This window comes from Heptranchias perlo, chromosome 10, assembly GCF_035084215.1.
Source record: "Heptranchias perlo isolate sHepPer1 chromosome 10, sHepPer1.hap1, whole genome shotgun sequence".
Classification (NCBI taxonomy): Eukaryota; Metazoa; Chordata; class Chondrichthyes; order Hexanchiformes; family Hexanchidae; genus Heptranchias; species Heptranchias perlo.
Window position 1 is genome coordinate 39,400,624 of NC_090334.1, and position 6,000 is coordinate 39,406,623.

A 6,000-nucleotide genomic window follows, 5' to 3' on the forward strand; every position below is an offset into this window, starting at 1 on the left:
GGTTATAGTCCAACTGTTTTATTTGAAAATCACAAGCTTTCGGAGGCTTTCTCCTTCGTCAGGTGAGCGAGTGTTACCTGACGAAGGAGAAAGCCTCCGAAAGCTTGTGATTTTCAAATAAAACAGTTGGACTATAACCTGGTGTTGTAAGATCCCTTACATTTGTCAACCCCAGTCCATCACCGGCATCTCCACATCATGGCAATTTAACCCCCTATAACTTCCAAAAGTCTTATGACAAAGTCCCACATAAAAAGGCTATTGGTTAAACCCAAAGCTGTGGGCATTCAGGGTAAACCTTGAGAATGGATAAGAAACTAGCTGAAGAGTAGGAACATAAGAACACGAGTAGGCCTTTCAGCCCCTTAAGCCTGTTCCACCATTCAGTTAGATCATATTGATCTGTAGCTCAACTCCGTTTACCCAACTTGGTTCCATATCCCTCAATACTCTAACGCAACGAAAATCTATCTCTCAGTCTTGACACCATCAATTGACCCAATAACCACAGCCTTTTGAGGGAGCAAGTTCCACATTTCCACCACCGTTTGTGTGAAAAAGTGCTTCTTTGATTTCACTTCTAAATGATCTGGCTCTAATTTTAAGATCATGCCCTCTTGTTCTGAATTTCCACACTGGAGGAAATTGTTTCTCTTTTTTACCCTATCAAATCCCATTTTAAACACCTTGATTAGATCACCTTCAACCTTCTACACTCATGGGAATACAATCCAAGTTTAAGCAATCTGTCCTCATAATTTAATACTTCAAGCTCTGGTATCATTTTGGTGAATCTACATTGTATCCCTTCCAAGCCAATATATCCTTCCTGAGACTTTGTGCCTAAAACTGAACACAATACGCTAGATGGTGTGTGACCAAGGCTCTGTACAACTGAAGCAACACTTCTTCACTTTTGAAATGAGATAAAGGCCAACATTCCATTAGCATTATTGATTACTTTTTGCACCTGTGCACTAGCTTTTAGTGATTTTGTACATGGACACTAAATCCCTTTGCTCCTCCACAGCTCCTAGTCTCTCATCATTTAAAAAAAATCCATTTTAGTTTCTTAGATCCGAAGTGGATGACTTCACATTTCCCCACATTGAACTCCAATGGGGTTGATTTTGACTTTGTGCGATAGTGAAAAATGGGTGATAATGAATTGGCAGCCTGTTTTACGTCCCTCCCAATTTTTATTTCCATTAACAGAAGAGGGGGACATGGGCTCAAACTAGTAAAAGGCAATTTTAGGACAACAATGTGCTATCTTGCAGATTACACGGTGCTTGCAGATACATACACCAAGGGTTTTATGCAGCTATACAGTTCTTCACACATATGTGAGGTTACTTGTTGGCAAGACAGGTCATTCTTGACCAGAAGTCTTAAGTCATATGAGAAAGGGCAAAAAAGGAGGTGCCTTATTTGATTGGAGCAAATCTTGCTATATATGGGAAGTGAGAGGGTTAGTGAAGATAGGGGGCATTGGTCTGACTGGGGATCCCTTCAACTCTGGGGGATTAGGATGCCCTCACAAAAGGGAATCACACCTCCTTGGTTTTTCCATCTGATTGGTAAATGTCCCAAAGATTACATGTCCATGTTTGTTGTACCGTTGTTGGGCTGTGCCCAACTTAAGAGTTGGCACTTCTAGCTACTAAGAGTGAAAGTTGGATGAATGTGAAAGAGGCATGGGTTCACTGTCTCTGCTACCTGTTGGCCAAATAGGCATTGGGTTGGACCTGGAATAGAAGTTTGATCATAGTTTTGTGGCCATTGTGACCTCCATCCAGGACAGCTGATAGAAAGGGGATAGCAAGACCAAAATGTGTACTGAACAAAGTCTTTTCAGTCATCAGTGTTCATCTGACAAGGTTGGTTTGAATTTTCAGAGTTTACACAAGAAGAAGTATGTGTAGTGAAGAATTCATATCTGGACCTCGGATATCCTATTGCAGGTGGCAGTCGTGAGGGTCAACCACAGTGCCTCCCTCCAGTTTTCACCTGAAAGTGGGTGGCCCAAGCCATTATCCCATAAATTACATGGGTTTTCTGTGTTATCTAGGTCAAGGAGGATAGTATTGAACAGAGACACGAGTCGTGTTTATGGGGTAGATTATGTTGTGGGAACTTAGAAACAGGAGTAGGCCATTCAGCCCCTCGAGCCTGTTCCGTTATGGAGAGCCAGGTCTAATGGAATTGGTTTGTGATGGATACACTCGTGTATATACGATAAATATTATTAAACAATTATGATTTTAAGTTGGGACAGAATTGCAGAATTTAAATACATTTGAATTTTCATGTTAGTTTTTGAATAATTGCTCGGGATATTTATTGAGGACAAAGTTAGGGGGTTAGGTTAAACAATATCAATGTCAGACTATAGACCCGGTCTGAATTAATTATACAAAAGGTATAAAGGTATAAAAGGCACTCCTGAAATGTTCATACAAAGAAAATGGACAAGAATAAAACAGAAAAAACAGAAAGTATTATTAAGCTGTGGTGAGCAATGGAATAGATTCTTAAATGATCGTTAAGGCCACACCACATGCATGGTATGACTGCAGAGACCATTGGATTCATTTATGGAGGTACATCTTAATTGAATTGGAGTTTCGTGTTTACTTTCAGGCATAAGGGTCTATATGTTGCTATCAAATTATTTATGGAATACAAACACAATTTTGTTTCTTCGTAAGTTCAGTTCATTGGTTTGCTGCTTAATGGAACTTGTGTTAAAATGACTCTTAAAAAACACTCTGGCCTTATCTGTACTTTAAAACATTATGGACTATAAATTGGGCCATGTAGCGCCCATTTTTTAGGAGCTACGCTGCCTCCTAAGGTCCCAAAATGGCGTCCGGAATGCGGACGCACACATGTCGTGCGCCGGACGCCATCTTGGTAAACGCGTTTGGGCACGTGCAGATAATGAACGCCAGTACCATGTAAAGTAAGGAGAATATGCATTAGATCAGTGTGCAACACTGATTTAAAGGGATAGATACCATTTTGGCACTCAATGCTCCAGCCAATGCACTGTCTTAACCACGAACAGCTGACCGTGTTGTAGATGGCCAGGAGGACCCTACCACCAGTGCTATTTAAAGGGACCATGCAGGATTATTGCTTCTGGCTGCTGATGCATTTGTACCTGTTTTTGGAGGTCTTCTATACTTGACTTGGACTAGGGGATATAGCCTAAAACTTAGAGCCAGGACTTGCAGCAGTGAAGTGAGGAAATGCCTCTACACTCAAAGGGTGGTAGAAGTTTGGAATGCTCTTCTGCAAATGGCAGTTGATGCTGGCTCATTTGTTAATTTTAAATCTGAGATTGATAGATTTTTGTTAACCAAGAGTATTAAGGGATATGGGACTAAAGTGGGTATATGGAGTTAGGTCACAGATCAACCATGATCTCATTAAATGGCAGAACAGGCTCATGGGTCGAAATGCCACTGCCACTTAATGCAACCTGTTATGCACCACCTTCTCCTGCAAAAAAGTGGGACGCGTGTCAGTGAGTGTCCTGCAGGGTGTTTGGGAGATGTGCCTGTCATGGTTGAATAGTTGCCAGTGTGTGTGGCCAGTGAGTTGTGGGTGGGTGGCTTGCAACAGTGGTAATGTGTAAGGCTGAGAGGAAACATCTGATTGGAAGAGTTGAGCACTGATTGAAAGAGTTTGTTGGTAGGTGGGTGATGGGAGCTGTCATGTGTGGAACAGTGGATGCGGCGAGTGGTGCAGTTGGTAGGAGATGCCACTTGACAGTTGACCTCACTCACCTTGACCACTCGTTTGAAAACATGGAACTTCTTCCTGCTCTGCATCCATGTTCGTGGTACTATGCACCTGCCGATGACTTTGTCCCCCACTGCTTCCCACTGCCTCTTGAGCATATGTCTGGAGGGCCTCTTGCCCCCCTGTGGATATAGGATGGCCCTCCTTCTATCCACTTTTTGGACCAAGGCCTCTAGTGCATCAGCAGAGAATCTTAGTGCATGCTCTCTCACAGGCCTGGTACCAACTCAGATCAGCAGATTGGTGAGGTCAAGCGTGCAGATGGGAGGATGTGGGATTTAGTAGTGCGCAACTTTTATTCAACGTTTTAACATAACTCATCAGTTTGTAAACATAGGGAAAGAGCCTGCAATTGTGTTTTACGTGTGCGATGTCTGATCTCCGTTCAGACTCTGTGTGGACCCCATCTTATATTTTGCACATAAAAGGTGCAGGTTGCCTTTAAGAGGCGCAGGCTGCCTTTAAGAGGTCCGAGGCACTCACGAGATTTTGGGCCCCCGCTGGTGAGAAGTCATTCAACAGCGCTGCTTGGCCTGGCTGCTCACGCCGGAACCAAGTAAATGACCAGGCAGCACGAATCCCAAGTGTTGCCTGCATGGGAATGACCGGGCTCAGGTTAATCGCGCAGTATGACCCCCACGCCTGGATTTGGGGGTTATCGAATTTAACCCCCCAAGTAGGTGAAGAACTAGAACCACACATCTCAGAAATTAAAAGTCTTACAGATTGTTAATGGTAGCCAACAACATCATAGCAATATCAAACAATGAATGTAAAAAATGATTTGAATCCATCATGGTCTAGTGGATAATCTTGATTCATTATTACATGATATATTAACAAAGTTATTGAGATTATATGGTGGATTTACTCGACAATAGAATACATTTATCCAAGTATTAGGGACATTCCTACACAGGACACTGTGGAATCATACCCCACTACAAGTTGCCACCTTTTCAAAGGGGGAGGGGAAAAAATGGAAGAGAACAAAAGTTATTTCTCTAAACCAGTGCTGACATTACTATGACCTGCACATGAGACAAATGCTTTAAAAGAAATAAAGCAAAAACTAAACAATCAAAGTAGAATCAAAATACTTACTGAATGGGTAGCATTACTGTCCATTGTTTTTCCCCATGCTCTCCAAATAAAATGATCACTATAACAGGTCATGATCCTTCTGAGGATATTATATTCCACACATAATTTTTTTAGTATCCTCTTGGGACTTTACTTAACTATTGCCTGTCTTGTGAAAATTACAACTCTAGTTTCAAAAAAAGGAGATGTAAGTCCAGAAGTAAAGTTCAGTGCTGCTAATAATTTTTAACAACATCCTAAAGCTATCCAGGATGAAAATAAAAGCACTGCTGCAAATCATTTCTTTTGTATGCTGTGCAGAGTGATTAGCGAGGAAGAGAAAGCAAAGTTTGCAAGTCTTCAAAAATCAATATCTAAGAAGAACACTGTGTACAAATTGGCAGGGCTGCATAACCACACAGAAAAGCAGAGAAGAAACAAAGTAGCCTATAGTGGTGACATCAAAAGATGTGGCTCAGACACCCACACAAAGTGAACGACTGCTACATTCTAAAACATACAATGAAATAAAAATCCCACAAACAAAGATCATTGAACACATGAAGAAGAATGCTTGGCAATCAATTTGACACAATCAAACATACATAAAAAACATTAGGTTACTACAGCAGACAGAGACGTTTCACATTAGTTACAACCTTAGTAGAAGAACAAGATGCCTGCAAAGTGGAGGCACTGGAGACAGATCTCCTCCAGATCCCCAGAGAGAATTGGCTGGGTGATAAACGCTAGTCCTGAGGTACTTTTTTTTATTCATTCATGGGATGTGGACGTCGCTGGTAAGGCCAGCATTTATTGCCCATCTCTAATTGCCCTTGAGAAGGTGGTGGTGAGCCACCTTCTTGAACCGCTGCAGTCCGTGTGGTGAAGGTTCTCCCACAGTGCTGTTAGGTGGGGAGTTCCAGGATTTTGACCCAGCGACGATGGAGGAACGACGATATATTTCCAAGTCAAGATGGTGTGTGACTTGGAGGGGAACGTGCAGGTGGTGGTGTTCCCATGCACCTGCTGCCCTTGTTCTTCTAGGTGGTAGAGGTCGCGGGTTTGGAAGGTGCTGTCGAAGAAGCCTTGGCGAGTTGCTGCAGT